The sequence below is a fragment of the Dendrobates tinctorius genome, unplaced genomic scaffold, assembly GCF_039654945.1.
Source record: "Dendrobates tinctorius isolate UK_male_01 unplaced genomic scaffold, ASM3965494v1 ptg000084l, whole genome shotgun sequence".
Lineage (NCBI taxonomy): Eukaryota > Metazoa > Chordata > Amphibia > Anura > Dendrobatidae > Dendrobates > Dendrobates tinctorius.
In genome coordinates this window covers 9,620,980-9,644,544 of record NW_027361752.1, presented here as the reverse complement: position 1 = coordinate 9,644,544, position 23,565 = coordinate 9,620,980, and positions in this window count along the sequence as shown.

Here is a 23,565-nt window from a genome sequence, read left to right as displayed (position 1 = left end):
TCAAAAAAATACCTGTGACGCACCTGAAGGGTTAATAAACTTCTTGAATGTGGTTTTGAGCACCTTAAGGGGTGCAGTTTTTAGAATGGTGTCACTTTTGGGTATTTTCTATCATATAGACCCCTCAAAGTGGCATCAAATGTGATGTGGTCCGTAAAAAAAAAAATGGTGTTGCAAAAATGAGAAATCGCTGGTCAACTTTTAACCCTTATAACTTCTTAACGAAAAAAAATTTGGTTCCAAAATTGTACTGATGTAAAGTAAATATGTGGGAAATGTTACTTATTAAGTTTTTTGTGATTTAAGAGTATAAAAATTCAAAGTTGGAAAATTGCGAAATTTTCAAAATTTTCGCCAAATTTCAGTTTTTTTCACAAATAAACACAAGTTGTTTGAATTAAATTTTACTACTAACATGAAGTACAATATGTCACGAGAAAACAATGTCAGATTCACCGAGATCCATGGAAGCGTTTCAGAGTTATTACCTCATAAAGGGACAGTGGTCAGAATTGTAAAAATTGGCCCGGAAGTTAACGTGCAAACCATCGTTGGTAGTGAAGGGGTTAAAGACCGGCATCCCTTTAACTTAGTAAAGAACAGTAAATGAAACATTTACCCAGAGTCCCAGACCCTGGCCTGACGTAAACACCCGGTCCAGACCCAAACACCCAGTCCAGACCCAGTCTAAAGTAATCGATGCTAGCCTTACGTTGCACCACAGTGTCACTGGTCTGCTTGCAGCAGTATAGATCACATCATGCCTCCACGCCCACACGTTTTAGCACAGAGCTGGAGGCGTGGTGTGATGTATACTGCTGCAAGCAGACGCCACCAACGGCATCTACGCAGCCCTCTCTCAGACCACGCCCCCCTCCAGCCTCGACCAGTCAGCGCAGCAGGTCTGGTGTGTGGGCGGTGCATTGGAGGCAATGTTTCTGTGCCGCTCTCAGGAGGTCGAGGTCCACTCACCTCCACGTCTGCCGGTACTCCTCTACTTTCTGCTTTCCTCATGAATGATTAATGAGGAAAGCAGGAACCGGAAAAGTCCTGGACCCCTCCGCGGGCCGGTCACAGGCAGTGGGAGGGCCGGAAGCCACCCCTTGCCCAGGTCTGGTGTAGGTCATCATCCCGTGCGGGGCCATTATACTGTGTATAGATAGCTATGCAAGCTGTGGGGGCTTTATACAGTGTATAAGGGAGCAATGGGGGCATTATACTGTATATAGAGATCTATACGCCCATCCTCTGGAATTCTTTGCCCCAACATGTCCGACTATCAACCACATTCGGGTCCTTCAGACGGAACCTGAGAACTCACCGCTTCAAGAAAGTCTACAGCCTGCAATGACCATGCTGCCTCCTCACCACTACCGGAGCTATCACCTCAACCAACACCGGAACTGATGCAACCCATCAACCTACTGTCTCCTTCCCCACCACCCTGTAGCATGTAAGCCCAAAAGGGCAGGGTCCTCTCCCCTCTGTATCAGTCTGTGATTGTAAGTTTGCTTAAAGTAAGTGATATCAGTAATTTGTATGTAACCCCTTCTCATGTACAGCACCATGAAATAAATGGTGGTGCTATATAAATAAATAATAATAATAATAATAATAATATATGGAAGCTGTGGGGATATCATATTTTGTATATGGAAGCAGTGGTTCATTATACTGTGAATATTGGAACTGTGGGGAGTTATGTTATCATACTGTGCATAGGATTGTTGTGTGTCAATTATACTGTGAATAAGGTAGCTTTGGGCCAATCAAACTGTGTATAGGGGAGCTGTAGGGACAATATACTATGTGTAGTACTTGTGCCGACTGGGGGGTGGTCCCTTTCGGCTGCGGAACAGACTGGAGACAGATGCAGGAACCCGTTCAATCAGGTCCACTTTATTGGGTGTCTTCTTTGACATCCACAGCAATACGACAGCTTCTGTACATTGTCCCGGGTACCTATCACCTCCTCTTACTCCTGTTGGCGATGACCTTCTGGGTTCTTTCACCATGGCTGCTGTTAGGCCCACAGCCACAGCGCTTCCCCCGAGTCTGCCTGCTGCAACACTTACTACCCCTTCGGTTTCCGGCCGTCCGGTACCTCAGGCCCCTTTGTCCTGCGTCCTTCATTCTACAGCTGTCCTGTCAGGGCCACCCCCTTGACTATCCGTCTCTCTCCTCTGTCTTTTCCTGAGCTCTTCCTTCCTCCATCTTCTCCTGAGCTCTTCTCTCCTCTGTCTCCTCCTGGGTTTTCCCCGAACCCTGGGACTCTCCTTCCTTTTATCCCTGTTCCTGGGAATTCCCCTCCTTAGTCCCTGTAACTCTGCCCACCATGACTTGGCGTATCCTAGCTTCAGCTGCTGTTGGGTTCCTTTACTCACTGTCCTATGTCTCCATCTAGTGGCCAAAACCCAGTACTACAACGTCTCTCACTATTTCTTGCTGTTGTCCCACACATATATATCAGTTACAATAAAGCATTGTACACTGCATATTTTCCATTCACTTTTCTCCATCAGACAGGTCCACATATCAGTCCACCCTCTTACATATGCATAGTGGAATTGTGGGCCCATAATACTGTGCATAGGGCACATCATAATGTTTATAGGGAGCTGTAGGACCATCATATAGTGCAAAGGAGAATTGTGGGCCCATCATACTATGTATAGGGGATCTGCAGGGACTATTGTAAAGTCCAGCATACACTTTGCGGACCATCAAACAGTGAGGGGAATTATACAGTGTGGAGGACATTATACTGTGTATAGAAAGCTGTGAGGGGCATCATATTATGTATAAGGAAACTATGATGGGCATCATACTGTATATAGGCAGCTATGGGTACATCAAACTGTGTATAGAGAAACTATGGGCCCATCATACTGTGAATAAATAAGTTGTGGGCCCATCATACTGTGCATAGTGGAGCTGTAGGCCTATTATACTCTGTATAGGGGATATGTGGGAGCATCATAGTGTGTATAATGAAGCTGAGGGCCCATAATACTGTGTGTAGGGAAGCTGTGGACCCATCATACTGTGCATAGGGGAGCTGTTGTGGCAATATACTGTGTACAGGGCAGCTGTGGGCCCATCATACTGTGTACATGGGAGCTCTCGGCCCATCATACTGTGTATATGGAGCTGTGTCGGCATTATACTATAAATAGGGGAGACGTGAGCACGTCACAATGCATATAGGGGACCTATGGGCCCATCATGCTATATATATGGTTAATGTGCACTCATGATACTGTTTATAGAGAAGCTGGGGGCCCATCATGCTATATATAGATGAACTGTGCATTCATCATACTGTGCATAGGGGAGCTGTGGGGCAATATATGTGTATAGAGCAGCTGTTGGCCTATCTAACTCTACATGGTCACTGTATGGCAGTAATATCGGTGTGGTTCTTTGTATGGAGACTTGTTTTGTTTTCAGTAATAGGACAGTCATTTGTTGGGATTCCTCTATAACCACGATTATGTTAAAAATTGTCTCTGCCACATGTCCATAGGATCTGTTTGATATGGCAGCTCATTCCATTAAAATGAACTCATCTTTGTAGCAATGTCAAACAGAACCTACCAACAGAAGGGGCACTGATTTAGAAAAACAAACAAACATGATTTCCTATTCTTTCAATAGAAAAATAATATCTATGATATGCAGATTTGTGTAAAAAATTCAGGTGGTAATCCCCATATTATCTGTAATGTATGCACTAACGATTGTCATCCTGATTCTTAGCTAAAAGAATACTAAATATCTTCCTACAAGAAGTTTCTCAAGGGAAGACTTAGTTTTTCTTAAGATCCAATTCATTTCATGCAAATAAGATAAAGCAAATTGTAAATTCCCTCTTGTTGTAGATTTACCCTCTGTTCAGATTTTAACATTTTAGATTGAGATAACACCTTGGTCTCACTGTACCTGGGAGCTTGAGATAAAGAAGAGAAGCAGAGTGTGACTTTCCAGACTTTACGCTGATTATCTCTTATTCTTTGTAGTCATAACAACAATGTTTAGTGTTAAGACTTCATAGCTAAACAGGATCCTGAGATATCAGATGAAGTTTGCTTGTGCACTTCAGGCCGACCACTCAGTATCATTACTGATTAAATCAAGGAGTCCTTCGCATGGAAGAAATCGACAGTGTAAACTACAATACTAGGAAATCCAAATGGTGAGATCGGCACTCCAGAACCTTGTGGTGCACATGGAAGTAAAGGGGGCATTACACATAGCAATATCGCTAGCAATATCGCTAAAGCGTCACCGATTTTGTGACGCAGCAGCAATATTGCTAGCGATATCGCTACATGTGATTCTTACCTCCGATCGGCTCCCCCGCTGATTATCGGTGATCGCGCGAGATCGTCCTGGTCCATTTCTCGTCGGCGGCTTCCTGCTGGCGCCGACGAGCGACGCGTGGACGCGGGCGGAGGATGTCATCATCGCCGCGTCTGACAGGTAAGTAACGACCGCTGCTGCGTCGCTGGTGAGATCTGCCTGTGTGGCAGCTCACTAGCGACCATTTAGCGATGCACCAGCGATCCTGACCGGGTCATATCGTGGTCGGGATCGCTGGTGCATCGCTAATTGTAACAGGGCCCTATGTGAAGAATTCCTGTCACTTAAAGGAATCAAGATTCACAATATCTCTATTTTTTTTTATTTGTCAGAATCTTCTCTTTATAAATGAGATGTGAATCCCTCTTTGGATTCTTGGTTTAGAACCAATATATTATAGTTTCATTGCTATTCATTCGTTTTTCTTGTGAATAATTTAGCTATGTATTTAGACTTTGCAAAATTAATTTTATTTTCTATGTTTAACACTATGTGTAACTTCATACTATATCATGGATTGCTCAGATGTTTTTTAATTATCACTAGTGATGAGCGAGCAGGTGGTGCCCAGGTGCTCGTTGCTAGAGTTGAACGACTTTTGTTTTTTTAGGGTCGCTTTTCGTTTCGTGAAACCCGACTTTTCCAAAAGTCAGGTCGAGCAAGATCGTCCGATTATAGGGAAAAGTCGGGGTCGTCCCGAAACACGAAACCCAATGTAAGTCAATGGGGAATAAAAGTCGGCAGTGAGAGGAGGACAGGAAACACACCAACAGTGCCCATTTGAATGCCAAAAGCATCAATTCTTCTTACTTAAGCTTGTCAACCTTAATTAACTTCATAATACAAGTTACGCACTGAAAAATGGGGGTTATTTGGCTAAAGTTGTGGGGGGGAGGGCTGGCTGCAGGTTTTCATGTGCCCTGGGCGAAAGAGCGCCCCTTTAACACATACCACAACTCATCATGCTCCGATACGGCAGAGAAATAGCGGTATAGTACAATGAAAAATACCTCACTTTTTACATCTCATGACGAGGCCCATCTATTTCTCCATACAGAATCATTGGTCCCATATAATGTTTGAAACAGTATATGATGAGCTCCACATAATGCTACAGTATATGTTGGTCCCCATGGATGAAGCTCCACTGTCTTATGGGCCCAAATAATGCTCCAAACATAATGGTCCCCATTTCTAATGCTCTAGTGTATAATGGGCCCTGTAAATGCTGCTCCAGTGTCTGATGTCCACCTTTGGAATGTTCCAGTGTATGGTGGGCCCCATCTATCATTCTCCAGAGTATAGTGCTCCCCAAAAATTGCTGTCCCAACATTGAAAACAATCAAATAAGTCTCCTCGCTAGGGAATCCCTGTACTTGTCTGGATTCCTCGTCGTCCCCATCTTCCATCTCACTGCACAGTATTTCAACTTTGCAAGTGCTGTGATCCTGAGCAAGCAGGGGGGGCCCACTCGTTGGCGACGGCACTGGCACAGGGCCCCTGATAGTACGGTGGTGTGTCTGATGGCGGGTGGGCCGAACCTGCACTTTCATCTGCAGCTTCCTCTTTGTCACCATGTAAGATGGAACTGTATATGGGAAGGGTAACCTGAGTTTCATCAGGGTCAGATTCAGGTCGTGTAGCGTGCGAGGGGAATGTAGTGGTCTGGGTCAATGTACCGGCAGATTCATCGAGCAGTGGCTGGGCATCAGTGCACTTGTGTCGCCCCCAGGAGTACGGTCGCCACAGTGGCATTACCTTCTTCCTAGGGAGTGTGATGTCATGCTTGGGAGCAACGAACGATCTCTCTAGCAGGTTAACTGATTGGGCGGCGTTATTCCCACGAGTCATGACCCTCCAAACAGCGTTCATGAAGGCAAAGTGTTTGTTTTACGTGGGCAGTATGGTTGCAAAGCTGAACCTTAAAGGAATGTCCAGAAAGGCACCACCAGGAGTGGAGCCTACGGTTAAATTCGACTCCACCTGGGAAACCTCAACCATGCCAGCTACAGAACAGATGCACACATTGCAAGCTTAATTCCGTTAACGAACGAGACTCCGTCATGCCCCGCGGTCCGAGTCCGGCTTACTAGAGGGACACGTGAGGCTCTGGCACATGAGATTGGCCAATAACTGGTGTGTCATGCCCTTACATGTCCGTGGCTGCATGTGTGCTACACTGAAAAGGCCAGCGTTTGTCGCTTACAGGTGCAGATAACCCGCTGAACAACGTTAGTGATGGGGATCACTGATTACAATTATTACCCGCGAACAATGATTTCCCAGTAAGTGCAGGTCAACCGCAGTTCTGGAATTAGGCCTAACCGTCATTCCTGAAAAAATGAAAAACTTACGTGTGCAAACCACAGGTGCTGTAGCTTGCTTAACAGCTCGCCAGCCGTTCTCACTCCCAGTATGGATTACACGTCATTGCACAAAGGTGAGAAAGGGTACCGTATCCCCAGATAACATGTATGGATAGCGTACACATTCAAAATATATGTCTATACATCAGGAGGCAGGCTCAGACGGTGTTAGGCCCAGTATGGATTGCACAAGGGTTAGAAAGGGTACCGTATCCCCAGATAACATGTATGGATAGCATAGTGTACACATTTAAAATATATGTCTGTACATCAGGAGGCAGGCTCAGACGGTGTTAGGCCCAGTATGGATTGCACGTGATTGCACAAAGGTTAGAAAGGGTACCGTTTCCCCGGATAACATGTATGGATAGCATACACATTCAAAATATATGTCTATACATCAGGAGGCAGGCTCAGACGGTGTTAGGCCCAGTATCGATTGCACAAAGGTTAGAAAGGGTACCGTATCCCCAGATAACATGTATGGATAGCGTACACATTCAAAATATATGTCTATACATCAGGAGGCAGGCTCAGACGTTGTTAGGCCCAGTATGGATTGCACAAGGGTTAGAAAGGGTACCGTATCCCCAGATAACATGTATGGATAGCGTACACATTCAAAATATATGTCTATACATCAGGAGGCAGGCTCAGACGGTGTCAGGCACAGTATGGATTTGACAGCCCAGACTACACAGCGAAGGAGCAGGGAGAGGTAAAGATTGCAAATGCTGGGGCCCTGCCCAAGCAAGGGGGGCCCACTCATGGGCGTCGGTACTGGCACTGGGCCCCTCATAGTACGGCGGTGCGTCTTGGCATGCTTTCCACCTGTCTTTCACACTGCTTTTGGGTATCCTTATGCCACTCCTGGTACAAACATTTAAGCAGTCCTTCTTTGTTTAATGGCTTGTGACTATCCATCTTCCTCTTGATTACATTCCAGAGGTTTCCAATGGGGTTCAGGTCTGGAGATTGGGCTGGCCATGACAGGGATTTGATGTGGTGGTCCTTCATCCACACATTGATTGACCTAGTTGTGTGGCATGGCACATTGTCCTGCTGGAAAAACCAGTCCTCAGAGTTGGGGAACATTGCCTGAGCAGAAGGAATCAACTGTTTTTCCAGGATAACCTTGTATGCGGCTTGATTCATACATCCCTCGCACAGATTATCCTGACCAATTCAAGCCTTGCTGAAGCATCCCTAGATCATCACCGATCCTCCACCAAATCTCACAGTGGGTGCAAGATACTGTGGCTTGTACGCCTCTCCAGGTCTCTGTCTAACCATTAGATGACCAGGTGTTGGGCAAAGCTGAAAATTAGACTCAGTGAAGATTACCTTACTCCAGTCCTCTATGGTCCAATCATTATGGTCTTTGGCAAACTTCAGCCTGGCTCTACTTTGCTTCTCATTGATGAAAGGCTTTTTTTCCAGCTTTACATGACTTGAGCCCTGCCTCTAGGAGCTTGTTACGAACTGTTCTTGCCGTGCACTTCACCCCAGCTGCCATTTGCCATTCCTTTCGTAGGTCACTTGATGTCATCCTGCGGTTGCTGAGTGACATTCGAATAAGATGGCGGTCATCCCGGTCAGTGGAGAATCGTTTTCGCCCTCTGCCGGTCTGTAGCTTTGTTGTCCCCAATGTCTGCTGCTTGACCTCGTTGTAATGGACTGCCATCTTAGAAATTTTAAGGATAGAGGTAACATGACGCTCACTGTATCCCTCTGCTAGTTAAACCAGAATTTAGGCCTTCTATTCCTCACTCAAGACTTTTCTTTTCAACTCCTTTGGCAAGGTGAAAAGTTATTTTTTCATTCCTATTACTTTTGGGATATTACTAGCACTTATTTTGCCATCCAGTTCTCTGGAACTGTATGGGGATTTACATCAAGCAAAAAGTGGAATTTACTCAGGGCAACAGCAGTATTAGAATAGGGGCAATAACTGGCTCTTTCTGACCTGGTGACCGGTCCTCTTTAAATCATGGTAGTATAGCTTTAAATATAGTTTACATTCTTAAAGAGCAGATCGTACTGTAACTTTACTCATTGGTTATATCAGTTAAAGTTAATCATTATTTCTTATTTTAAGCACATTTTGCACCTATCATTGTGGTACATGAATTAATATTCTCACTGGGAGGTTTTAAGTTATGTCATCTGTGAGGTAGCGCTGTCATTCAGGGTTGGGGGACACTCACTTGCAGCGATAAAAAACACATCCGGCACAGGATTTTCCAACAAATCGTAGTCCATGAGGTTTATTCATCCTTCATAAACCTCCAGCAGTAAAATGCAACTGTCTTATAGCAGACAGCAGGGTATCTTCACACTGGAGCTCTGCTCCCCTATAGCCCTCCTAGTCACACAGGCTGTGCTTCATCTAGCCAGCAGGCTATACAGTCTCTCAGTAGCAGTCCCGTCTCTGGGTTACCTTGCATGCTGCTTTACACTGCTAATGTTCATTCCCTCTCCCTGGGAACGGTCAGGCACACATCGCCATTAGTCACAGCTAGAGTTGAGCGATACCAGCCGATACTTGAAAATATCGGATCGGAATGGATCGGCCGATCTTAAAAAAAAGTATCGGTATCGCCGATTCCGATACCGGGAACCAATGCAAGTCAATGGGGCCAAAATATCGGAATTAAAAAAAAAAACCTTTCTTTCCTTGTAGGTTAATTCTACATGAAGAAAAACAACTAAGAATAATGTAGAATGTATTGTGGGAGGTGGAGGAGACATTAAAGCCATAGAGGTTTAGCCCAATCAAATGGAATAGCAGGAATTAAACTTTTTTTTTAAAGATGTTAGGAGTTACAAAGATATTGACTATGTTAGCCTCATTTATATTTTGCCAGACATGTATGTCTTCTTCTTCTTCTTCTTCTTCCTTTTTTTACATTCTTCTTCTTCTTCTTCTACTTCCTTTTTTTACATTCTTCTTCTACTTCCTTTTTTTACATTCTTCTTCTTCTTCTTCTTCTTCTTCTTCATTCTTATTCTTATTCCTTTTTTTACATTCTTCTTCTTCTTTTCTTACATTCTTCTTATTCAACAATTATTATTCTACATATTCAGCTTCTTCATCTTCTTCCTATTCTTCTTCATCATATTCTTGTTTGTGTCAGGCATTCCTGTAGTTGTTATCTAGAAAAGTTAGAAGTTTACACCTTCCGTTCTGCCTGTCACAAAAGATTTACAACAGGATTTGTCCGCATTCAGTTTGGCCTGCAGCAGCAGGCCTTTTCCAGGGGCACCACGAGGAGGAACGGACTCACCCCCATACACTGCTTAGTCTTCTTCTGCTTATAAATAAGATAATATCATTTGCTCAGAGTATTAGTCTTATGCTTAATGTTCTTCTGCTTTGTTTTTTTTATGCTTCTTTGTCTTCTCTCTCTTGTTGTTCTGCATCTTGGTGGTTGTCTTCCTGTTCTTTGTCCTCTTGAACCAGCTGACGGTACTGGCACCCGGAGGGGCAGCAGAAGGAACAAGAGCCAATGGCACTACCGAGGACCAGCTGACGGTGCTGGAACCCGGTTACTAAGCAGGAGGTACCTGTGCTACAAAGCACTACCAAGGACCAGCAGACGTTGCCGGAACTCGGATACCGAGATGGAGGCACCTAGGCCAAAGGCTCTGACGAGAACCAGCTGACGGTGCTGGAACCCGGAGGGGTAGCATAAGCTGCAAGAGCAAATGGAAATAGCGAGGACCAGCTGACAGTGCTGGCACCCGGACGGGCAGCAGAAGGAATAAGAGCCAATGGCACAACCGAGGACCAGCTGACGGTGCTGGAACCCGGTTACTAAGCAGGAGGTACCTGTGCTACAAAGCACTACCAAGGACCAGCAGACGTTGCCGGAACTCGGATACCGAGATGGAGGCACCTAGGCCAAAGGCTCTGATGAGAACCAGCTGACGGTGCTGGAACCCGGAGGGGTATCAGAAGTTACCCCTGAAAAGCAAAGTTGGCATGCCGCAAGCTGGCCGCAGTTACCGAATCACACAGTCCTACAGGGGGTGCTTGTCCTACTGGCACTATGGAACAAACCTTTCTTACCAGAACCCGCAGTCCACATAGGAAGCACCTAAACTGCTGGCACCCTAGCCTCGGCTAACCCAACCGCAACACGACATGGCAACTTTGGGTGGCAAACTGACATTGACACTTCCTGGAAACAGCAGGCAGGGCTGGAACCAAGCTGGGCAGGAGGGAGTACCCGTGCCAAAGTCAGTTATGAGCAGCAACTGGCGATGTTGGAGCCCAGGACAAGCACTTAGCAGGCTGAGGCCTGATGTGCTGTCAATTGGGAGGCAGCAGGACAGATTGCCATCAAAACAGCAGGGGAACAGCTGACGTTACTGAACCCCACAAACACAGGAGCTAATGTTTTACTCTGTGAAGATGGCACTTCCGAGCAACAACTGGCTGTGTTGAAGCCCAGGGACAAGCACGGAGCAGGCTGAGGCTGCATTGAAGAAATTTTAAGATCGGTTGTAGACTACTAATTTGAACCAAGCTCCACTTAGGCCTGTGGCTTCACTGATTTTCGTATTTCCCCTGTCCTCCAACCCCGCCAGTTACAGCTCCGAAGTGGCGTCTGCACAATCCACACTTGTTCCTGTGTTACAGGTGTTCAGTCCGGTCAGTTAATCCCCTGATGTGTGTCCGGCAATGTCGCCTGCTCTGTCCACATTACCATAATGGGAATGTGGACAGAGCAGGCGACATTGCCGGACACACATCAGGGGATTAACTGACCGGACTGAACACCTGTAACACAGGAACAAGTGTGGATTGTGCAGACGCCACTTCGGAGCTGTAACTGGCAGGGTTGGAGGACAGGGGAAATACGAGAGACAGTGGAGCCACAGGCCTAATTGGAGCACGGTTAAAAATCAGTAGTGGTACGACTGTGTAGGCAGCAGGAGACTTTGCCATCCACACAGCAGGGGATCAGCTGACATTACTGAACCCCACTGAGACACGGGAGCAAGTATCTCTTTCCGTGTGGACGGCACTTCCGAACTACAACTGGCTGTGTTGAAGCCCAGGAAATAGGAGGGTGTAGGCAGAGGCCTACTGTATTTTGAATGAGGTGACAGCAGGAGAGACTGCCATCCACACAGCAGGGGATCAGCTGACGTTACTGAACCCCACTGAGACACGGGAGCAAGTATCTCTTTCCGTGTGGACGGCACTTCCGAACTACAACTGGCTGTGTTGAAGCCCAGGAAATAGGAGGGTGTAGGCAGAGGCCTACTGTATTTTGAATGAGGTGACAGCAGGAGAGACTGCCATCCACACAGCAGGGGATCAGCTGACATTACTGAACCCCACTGAGACACGGGAGCAAGTATCTCTTTCCGTGTGGACGGCACTTCCGAACTACAACTGGCTGTGTTGAAGCCCAGGAAATAGGAGGGTGTAGGCAGAGGCCTACTGTATTTTGAATGAGGTGACAGCAGGAGAGACTGCCATCCACACAGCAGGGGATCAGCTGACGTTACTGAACCCCACTGAGACACGGGAGCAAGTATCTCTTTCCGTGTGGACGGCACTTCCGAACTACAACTGGCTGTGTTGAAGCCCAGGAAATAGGAGGGTGTAGGCAGAGGCCTACTGTATTTTGAATGAGGTGACAGCAGGAGAGACTGCCATCCACACAGCAGGGGATCAGCTGACGTTACTGAACCCCACTGAGACACGGGAGCAAGTATCTCTTTCCGTGTGGACGGCACTTCCGAACTACAACTGGCTGTGTTGAAGCCCAGGAAATAGGAGGGTGTAGGCAGAGGCCTACTGTATTTTGAATGAGGTGACAGCAGGAGAGACTGCCATCCACACAGCAGGGGATCAGCTGACGTTACTGAACCCCACTGAGACACGGGAGCAAGTATCTCTTTCCGTGTGGACGGCACTTCCGAACTACAACTGGCTGTGTTGAAGCCCAGGAAATAGGAGGGTGTAGGCAGAGGCCTACTGTATTTTGAATGAGGTGACAGCAGGAGAGACTGCCATCCACACAGCAGGGGATCAGCTGACGTTACTGAACCCCACTGAGACACGGGAGCAAGTATCTCTTTCCGTGTGGACGGCACTTCCGAACTACAACTGGCTGTGTTGAAGCCCAGGAAATAGGAGGGTGTAGGCAGAGGCCTACTGTATTTTGAATGAGTTTACAGCAGGAGAGACTGCCATCCACACAGCAGGGGATCAGCTGACATTACTGAACCCCACTGAGACACGGGAGCAAGTATCTCTTTCCGTGTGGACGGCACTTCCGAACTACAACTGGCTGTGTTGAAGCCCAGGAAATAGGAGGGTGTAGGCAGAGGCCTACTGTATTTTGAATGAGGTGACAGCAGGAGAGACTGCCATCCACACAGCAGGGGATCAGCTGACATTACTGAACCCCACTGAGACACGGGAGCAAGTATCTCTTTCCGTGTGGACGGCACTTCCGAACTACAACTGGCTGTGTTGAAGCCCAGGAAATAGGAGGGTGTAGGCAGAGGCCTACTGTATTTTGAATGAGGTGACAGCAGGAGAGACTGCCATCCACATAGCAGGGGATCAGCTGACGTTACTGAACCCCACTGAGACACGGGAGCAAGTATCTCTTTCCGTGTGGACGGCACTTCCGAACTACAACTGGCTGTGTTGAAGCCCAGGAAATAGGGGGGTGTAGGCAGAGGACTACTGTCTTTGTAATGCGGAGACAGCAGGAGAGACTGCCATCTCCACAGCAGGGGGATCAGCTGGCAATGATGAACCCCACTAACACTTGAACGAATGTGTTTGGCTCTGTGGAGACGACACTTCTGAACACCAACTGACGCTGTTGGAGCCCAGGATTAGGCGAGGAGCAGGCTGGGGCCTACTGGATTTTGGCAGGTGAAGGCAGCAGGAGACTTGCCATCTCCACAGCAGGGGAACAGCTGGCAGTGCTGAACCCCACTAACACTCTAACGAAGGTGTTTGGCTCTGTGGAGACGACACTTCTGAACACCAACTGACGCTGTTGGAGCCCAGGAATAGGCGAGGAGCAGGCTGTGGCCTACTGGATTTTGGCAGGTGAAGGCAGCAGGAGACTTGCCATCTCCACAGCAGGGGAACAGCTGGCAGTGCTGAACCCCACTAACACTCTAACGAAGGTGTTTGGCTCTGTGGAGACGACACTTCTGAACACCAACTGACGCTGTTGGAGCCCAGGAATAGGCGAGGAGCAGGCTGTGGCCTACTGGATTTTGGCAGGTGAAGGCAGCAGGAGACTTGCCATCTCCACAGCAGGGGAACAGCTGGCAGTGCTGAACCCCACTAACACTCTAACGAAGGTGTTTGGCTCTGTGGAGATGACACTTCTGAACACCAACTGACGCTGTTGGAGCCCAGGATTAGGCGAGGAGCAGGCTGGGGCCTACTGGATTTTGGCAGGTGAAGGCAGCAGGAGACTTGCCATCTCCACAGCAGGGGAACAGCTGGCAGTGCTGAACCCCACTAACACTCTAACGAAGGTGTTTGGCTCTGTGGAGACGACACTTCTGAACACCAACTGACGCTGTTGGAGCCCAGGATTACGCATGCCGCATGCAGAGGCCAATGGGCAGCGGTTTTTATGGAGGTTGTGGACTACTAATGATTCTAACCATGCTCCACTTAGGCCTCTGGCTCCACTGTCTCTACTATTTACCCTGGCCTCCAACCCCGCCAGCTACATCTCTGAAGTGGCGTCAGCACAATCTACACTTGTTCCTGTGTTACTGGTGCTCAGTCCCGTCAGTTGATCCCCTGATGTTTGTCCGGCAAGTTCGCCAGCTCTGTCCTCATTCCCACTACTGGTTATGGGAATGTGGACAGAGCAGGAGACCTTGCCGGACACACATCAGGGGATAAACTGATGGGACTGAGCCACAGGAACACAGGGACAAGTGTAGATTGTGCTGACGCCACTTCAGAGATGTAGATGGCGGGGTTGGAGGTCAGGGGAAATAGTAGAGACAGTGGAGCCAGAGACCTAAGTTGGGCACGGTTAAAAATCAGTAGTGGTTTGAATGTTGATGGAGCTGGTGACTTTGCCGTCCACACAGCAGGGGATCAGCTGGCATTACTGAACCCCACTAACACAGGAGCTAGTGTGTTTCTCTGTGCAGACGACACATCTGAGCGACAACTGGCTGTGTTGAAGCAAAGGGATTATAGTTCAGGTGGTAGAAAAATGAACACACCAGCAGACCTGGATACAGTTGCCAACCACTAATTTAGTCTGTAAAAGGAATGGCAAAGTCTTTGGAGATCCAGGCCTTGTTCATTTTCAGAAGAGTCAGCCGGTCAACATTATCGGAAGATAGTCGCGTGCGACGGTCTGTTAGTACACCACCTGCGGCACTAAAGACACGTTCCGATAATACACTGGCAGCAGGGCAAGCCAGCACCTCCAATGCATACTGGCTAAGCTCTGGCCATGTATCCAGCTTAGAGACCCAAAACTTGAAGGGGGAAGAGCCATCTGGGAGTACAGCGACAGGGCAAGACATGTAGTCTGACACCATCTGACGGAAGCGTTGCCTCCTGCTGACTCGAGGCGTCGCTGATGGTGTAGACAATTGTGGTGGACACACAAAACTTTGCCACATTTGGGCCATAGTGGTCTTGCCTTGTGCTGCGGCGCTGCCTCTGCTCCCTCTTTGTGCAGAGTTTCCTCCACTGCCTCGACGCACAGAGCTGCTTTGTAAAGCAGTAGCAACAATGCTGTCGGGTGGAATGGAAAACATTATGGACTGCACCAGTGACTCTTCGTACTCCCGCATTTTACGCTCCCGGTTCAACGTTGGTATGAGCCTTTGTACGCTGTCCCGGTAGCGAGGATCTAGGAGGGTGTACACCCAATAATCAGCCGAGACGAGAATGTGGGCGATGCGGCGGTCGTTTCTCAGGCACTGCAGCATGAAATCAACCATGTGCTGCAGACTCCCAACTGCCAAAGAACCGCTGTCCCCTGTTTGAGGCGTGACCTCGGCCTGCTCTGCATCACCCCACCCTCGCTGTACATACTGAGTAGAGGTTTGTGTACCTCCCTCCTCTGGAGAGATGTCTTCCTCCTCCATCGACTCCTCCTCATCCTCCTCACAAAGTGTCCCCTGCCTAGGCCTTTGTGAGGAAACACGTAGCGCAGACTGTCCAGAAGCAGATGGCATTTGGGACTCCTCATCCTCCACCTCTTCTGAAACCTCATCCCTTAGTGCTTGCAGTGTTTGTTGAAGCAGGCAGATAAGGGGGACAGTCATGCTGACTAGTGCATCATCTGCACTCGCCATCCGCGTGGATTCATCGAAGGCACGCAAAACGAGGCAGATGTCCTTCATAGAGGCCCACTCAATGGTGCTGAAGTGTGAACGGCGCACAGTGCGACTTGTTTGCGCCTGATGCAGCTGGTACTCCATGACTGCTGCCTGCTGCTCACACAACCGCTCCAACATATGTAACGTTGAATTCCACCGGGTGGGTAGGTCACATATGATGCGATGTTCCGGAAGGCCAAATCGTCGCTGCAGAGCAGCGAGGCGCGATCTTGCCGTGCTGGAACGTCGCAAGTGAGCGCACTCTATGCGGACCTTGTGCAACAGTGCAGCAAGATCCGGATAGTCCCTCAGAAAGCTCTGCACGACCAAGTTAAGAACATGTGCCAGACATGGGATGTGTGTGAGGTTGCCTAGGCCAAGAGCTGCCACCAGATTTCGGCCATTGTCACACACTACCAAGCCCGGCTGGAGATTCGCTGGCCCAAACCACACATCGCTCTCCAGCTTGATAGCATTCCAGAGCTCCTGCGCTGTGTGGCTTCGATTCCCCAAAGAAATTAATTTGAGTACAGCCTGTTGACGTTTGGCCACGGCTGTGCTCATATCGGTCGTAACAGGCTCCTGCTCTGCTGTTTCTGAGGAACTTGAGTAGGAGGAGGAGTCTATGTGTACAGACTGGAGTCCTGCAATCCGTGGCGTTGGAAGAACACGTACAGCGCCACTCTCCAGATCCGTACCCGGCTCCACAACATTGACCCAGTGGGCAGTGAGGGAAAGGTATCGTCCCTGTCCATGGTTACTGGTCCACGCATCGGTGGTCAGGTGGACCTTGCTACTAACGGCGTTTAGTAGCGCATGTTTTATTTTGCCCTCAACATGTTTCTGCAGGGCAGGGACGGCTCGCCTGCTGAAATAAAAGCGGCTGGGCACGTTGTATTGGGGGACTGCCAATGCCATTAAGTCCCGGAAGGTGTCAGTGTCCACCAGCCTGAATGACAGCATTTCAACTGCCAGAAGTTTGGCAATGCCAGCATTCAGAGACTGTGCTCGGGGATGGTTTGCCGAGTAAGGGCGCCTTTTATCCCATGCCTGTGCTACCGATGGCTGTGATGGATGGGAACGTGCTGCTATGGGTGTAAACTGACAGGGTCTCCGGACAACAGTGGCAGAGGTTCTTCCTTGGCGATCCTGTGAGGAAGCCGAACCAGCAGTGTGTGAGCTGGAGGAAGAGGGCCCAACACGAACTGAAGAGGTGGTAGGTGGTGCTGTACGTTGGCCTACGTCTTCAGGGTGTCTCTGCAACTCCAACTCGTGCTTGGTGCGCACATGTTTCCACATATTTGTGGTATTGAGGTTGCTGACATTTCTCCCTCTTTTGACTCTCTGATGACACAGCTTGCATTTGACAAAGCAAATGTCATCTGCAACTGTGTCAAAAAAGGACCACGCACTGCAACTCTTGTGAGCGCCCGGTTTGCTTTTGGAAGGAGGAATGCTCCTAACGGGTGCCGAAGTGGAGGGTACAGGCAACCAAGTCTTCCCCCTCCCTCTGCCTCCTGTTTTGGCCGGTAGGGGAATCTCTTCCTCCGAGCTGCTCCCACCACCTTCCTGTTGCTCACGCCATGATGGGTCAAGGACCTCATCATCTTCCCTCCCCTCTTCAAACAGCTGCTTCTCCGGGGTTGTCTCGCCAGCACCGTACGCACCAGAAAGTGGCAACTGAGTCTCGTCATCATCTGATGCGTACTGAGGTGTGCTGACCATAGGCACTGGCCCACTCGCCTCTTCAGATTCAGAGGGACAAAGAAGTTGCACATCACTGCATACTCCCTCTTCTTCACATTCAGGAATGCTGCTTGGCTGGCCCCCTCTTTCCAAGCCAACAGATTCCGAGAACAGAAGTAGAGACTGTGATGGCTCCTGTCCATGTCTCTCTGACTGCCTGGGCACTTTGGCAGGTGGTGAAGAGACAGATGGTTGCTCTTCGGTGCTCTGACCCTGAGAGGATGCGGAAGTAATTGAAGTCGATGCGTTAGCTGCCATCCATCCGACAACGGCTTCAATTTGTTCCTCCCGCAGCAGTGGGGTACGTTGAGGTCCTACAAAGCTGCGCATAAAGGACTGTTGCCTGCTAAAACTGGGGGATGCTGATCCACTGGTGCCCGCAGCAGGCCCAGAATCCCCACGTCCTCTACCTGTAGAATCCCCACGTCCTCTCCCTGCAGAATCCCCACGTCCTCTCCCTGCTGAAACTCCACGCCCACGCCCACGCGCCTTACTCCCTGCCTTCTTCATCTTGCAAGACTGCTTAAGATAGGCAAAAAAGTACAAAGGGGGGGCCTTAGTGTGCTTATTCCTGAACAGCTGGTTACAGGTACAAGAAACACTAATTTTATGAAGTGTGTGTGGACTAGACTTTAATAGGAGCTGATGTGGCCTACACAAGTTCAAAATGTAGTGTTTGGTGAACTTTTTTTGTGGTTTCTTTGTTGGAAACAAACTCAAAGTATGTGAACAAAGAATTGAAACTGATAGTATCACCAACTTTTTGGAGCTATTACAATGCAGGCAGGTAACCTACAATGCAAAAGATGAGGCTCCAAAAAAATTGGGTAATACTAATCTGGCTGCGCCGGCAGGGCACAAGCCAGAAAAAAAGGCTCCTCTATCTACTCCTATATAGTGTTTGCAACCAACCAATGTTGATGGATACGGATGGATGCACACTAATAGGAGAAGAAAAAATGAGCTGCACTCAAAGACAAATATGTGTGAGGCAGTGACGCACGTTGAGCGTCCTACAACCAGACGTAGCTGCAGGACACTCTACTCAGCGTGAGCTGCACTCACACACAGTCAGAGGCCTCTCAGACAGCCGTCAACAGTGCAGCTAAGTGGGCACTGGCACTGACAGGCTGCAGAAAGGCTCCGCTGTGTACTCCTTTATAGTGTCTGCAACCACCGTAGATGGAGACGGATGGATGCACACTAATAGAAGAAAAAATGAGCTGCACTCAAATAAAAATATGTGTGAGGCACTGACGCACGCTGAGCGTCCTACAGCCAGACGTAGCTGCAGGACACACTACTCAGCGTGAGCTGCACTCACACACAGTCAGAGACCTCTCAGACAGCCGTGAACAGTGCAGCAAAGTGGACACTAGCACTGAAAGGCTGCAGAAAGGCTCCGCTGTCTACTACTAGTGTTTGCAACCAACGTATCTGGATACGGATGGAAGCACACTAGATTGAAATTATGTAAAAAATGCAGCTCAAAAAATAAAAGATGTATGAGGCAGCAGTGATCACACTGGGTGGCCTACAGCCTGACGTGGCTGCAGGACCCACTCCACAGCGTGAGCTGCACTCACACAGCCCTTGCAGACAGCTGTGAACACTGCTGCTAGGGCAAAGAAGGCTACAGTGGTGGTTTATGTAGCCTGGGTAAAGCACTAGATGTTTGGTGGAATCGCTATTTCTAACTGTCCCTCACAGTCTTCTACAGCAGCCTGTCCCTAACTGAATTCACAGCAGAGTGACCAGAAATGGCGGCTGCGGTGGCTTTTATAGTGCATCATGACATCATTTCGGCAGCCAATCACAGCCATGCCAATAGTTAACATGCCTACATGCCTAACAGGATGTGCCCACACTTCGGAGGATTCCCATTGGCTTAATCAAAGCAAGCAGGCTCATAGCATGATGGGAACTTCCTATTCCGATTCCGATTCCGGAATCCGATATGACAAAAGTATCGGAACCAAGTATCGGAATTCCGATACCGCTAATATCGGCTGATACCCGATACTTGCGGTATTGGAATGCTCAACACTAGTCACAGCGTCTGTTAGTGAGGAGATCCTTCTCCTCACGGGACCTTCCAAACTGGACCAATCAGGTCCCAGCATTCACCCCCATGTGACCAGACCTCAGGTACCTTATATGGTCCATAACCACACCCACAGGTGATCACATGGCTATGACCTCACCCAAGGTCCTATTGCAGACAACCACACACAGGCTTCTCTGACACATTGTAACAGAACGTACTAGTCAGCAGTACCTCTGCTGATCATTATGATCTTTCAGTATCCTACACCTATCAGGGCAATGGAAATGTTTATACGGCTGTCCTGGGACACCCACACAGCGCCCCCTAGCGGACACAGCGGTCACTGCACCACATACCTCCCCCCTATGTTCAAACCTGTGGGGTTGAACACACAGCATAACCCCCGGCTCTCGAGACTGGGCACTCACTACACCTTGCCCACCAGGTCGAGAGAACCGTCTCCATTTGTCATACGGCCTCATCTCTACGTTAGGCCTCCCCCGCTCCCAGCGGTCATAATACCGGTCATTGTTTTTGACCCCCCAGTCACGGTTTGTCTGCGTCATCAGACACTCTCTAGTCTCCACCTTTCTGCAGTACACTTCGTCACCTGATCTTTCTCTCACTGACCGTCTCTTTCGGTTGGTGCGGTCATAAGTCTTAATAGAGTCTGCTATCTGGTCTGAGTCTGACTCAGTCAGCGTCTCACAGGAACTATGGTCTTTCAACGTCATCCTGCCAGTCGAACTATCCCTTGCTGACACTCTTCTGCCATCTGCCCTGTCACTTCTTGGAGGAACCGTTCGGGTCCTTACATCTTGGGTTGGAGGCGGCCGCCACCTCGTATTCTGTATTTCTTTATTAATTCGCCGACGGTCCAGCCTCAACTGCTCAATTTCTTGCAGGTACTCCACGAGCATCCGAAATTCTCTCAGGCTTTCCACGGAGCCAACCACCATGATGGAAATCCTATCCACTTCCCTGGATACCTGGTCATCATCAGGAGGGATCCTCACCCTCACCACACCGGAGATATTCACAAGGTCTTGCATTACCTTCCCAGACCTTCCAATGATTCTCCCAATCAGAGTTTTGGGTACCGGAACCACCTCTTTCCTCAAACCCAACCGATCCATAGCCTCTCTTGCTATCTCTAGGCGTCGAGCAGCCTTCACATTACTCTGCCTAACCAATTGTTTGACACGTAGACACTGCAAATGCATCTCTTTCAGGACAGCTACTCGGTTTGATGTATCTTCCCTGGCTGATACTATCACCAACTGCCGAGTCTCAGGTGCCCAGTGCACCTCACACGCTTTGACCGCCTCTTTGAAAGCCTCATGTACCCCTTCCTCCGCACAGGCTTCTTGCATGTTTTCGGGTACCTCGATCACAGATTTGAAGGTTGTGGTCTTGCTCTCTTCCTGGACAGAAGACTCTGGCTTTACCACAGACACTTCCCTCACTACAGTTGACCCGACCAGGTGACTGTCTTCTTCGGCTCTTTGCTCACCAACTTCAGGAGATTTTATCTCTTCGCGAGCCTTTGCCAAGATAGGTACCGGCAGTTCCGCCTTGTTATCACTCGGACCCAGCTGCTGCACATCTCCGTCCAAGCTCTTCTACCGCAGAAGACCTTCTACTACTCATCTGAGTTCCTCAATCTCTTCCTTAAGGCTCTTGTTCACACTTTGCCAGGTGGACAGGTGACCTCTGAGCTCCAAGACTTCTTTCTCGAGCCCCTCCACCTTGTGCTCGGCCAATTGTATCAAGATTCTCTCTTGTTTGACATGTTCTTCCACTGTCTCTTTTATTAGTTTTATCTCCTGATCTTGTTCTCTTTTGGCCAGCACATGTCGCACCACTAATTCTTTAACTATATCATCAAAGGGTACCACTGAGTCAGTCCTATCTGTCGAGTGAACCCCCCGGTTACCCTCTGACTGTGTTTCTATTCCCGTTATCTTCTCGATCAGGTTACCACCAGTCCTGTCATGAATTTCAGTCAGCACAGCATTAGATTCTGTCCTAGTGGTGGCTACTGGCAATAACACGTCACAGTCACACCACACCGTACGGTGAACCCCCAAGACACTCTCTATCCGTGTGTCAGCTCCGCTCTTTTTGTTTACCACAACATTCTCATTCACACTGTGGAACGCTTCAGGTGACGTCAGGTCAGTAAATTCGTCTGACGCAATTCTTTCTTCGGTCGCCCTTACGTCTGGCCTTTCCACGTTAGGAGGCGTCAGCGTCTCAGTGTCTGCTAGCCCTACAGTAGAAACGTCTCTATCCTCCTGCCCCACATCTTTAAACATGACAAAGTCCCGGCGCCTCTCAAAGGTATGCACTAAGTTTGGTGGCATACTACCACCTTGGCACTCCCCCTTTGTCATCTCAATTAGGACTCTGTCCACCTTATAATTCACGATGACCCCGTGGAGGCAGCGAACTCTGACGTTTTTCTCGGTCAGAGCTAAAACAAGCGGAGTTCCTGTGAGAGTCACCCGACTCTTTGAGTCCAGCCTACCAGGGACTCCTTCCCGATGCAGCATCACGGTACACCCCTGCGGCCCATCGTCAGTATCCGGAAAGGATATCCCACATTCTGACCAAGTCATACACACACACTGCGGTACTCCAGACTTACCCACTGAGTCATCTAGTGCTGTCATTTCTTCAAACTTGGCCCTTTTCTGGACCACCACCCCACTTTGGGTTGCCGCCCCCTCCCGGGACTCCACCCCTTTTTGGGTTACCGCTCCAATTTGGGACTCCACCCCTTTTGGGGACTCCACCCCCTTTCTGGATCTCCCCATGTCTGTTATACCGGTCTTCTCAGACCACAGTTCACACCACACAGTTTGTGTCTCTTACGATACCACACAAGTCTTTGTTGGCACCACCACAGCTCCTGCTGTCACCGATCACCGGCACCACTGGCTGCTGTTCACACACAGCTGCTGGTGTCACTGCAGCTCCTGCTGCACCATCTTCGTGGACCCTCCGATCCACCGGAAGCCACTTGTCCCCTTCGTAACCCCGCCGGGTTACCGGAAGCCGCTTGTCACCCTCGAAGATAAAAGAAACCACAAAAGCGCGCCCATAGGGCCTTACCAGTGCAGGTATAATATGTATAACGACATAATACAGGGTACTCACCCTTAATAGTTGTGTAAAGCCACAACTACTGTATCCGCTTAGTCACATGCAATAAAGCTGCAGCAGGATGGTGTAGACAGACAGCGTCTGCTACCAATGCTCAAAGAGGAGATCCCAAAAAAGGAAAAACACCAGGTCCCTGTGCTGCGAGATCTTCGTGACCCCACTGAGCCACAGAAAGCACCTTCAGGTTTTTTTGTAGAGGAAAAAAGAAAAAACACATGCACGAAAAACTCCCAAAAAACTCACGTATCCTGTCTGTGCGCTATTCAGGACGTACCGTCTCCGGCTGAGACCGTCCAACACACAGGGCACACCGGGTGCTATTCAAGGAGCTGACCCTCCTCCCAGGGTCTCCCAACACACCGGCCTCACCAGGTCCAAGGTCATATCACGTGTTCCAGGGATCCGATTCCTCTCCCAGAACCTCCCAACACTGACCCTCCAGGACCTTGCTCACTGACCCAGGTCAGTACAACAACGAACACCTGTCGTTACCTGTGTCAGACACACAGGTACTCGGGTACC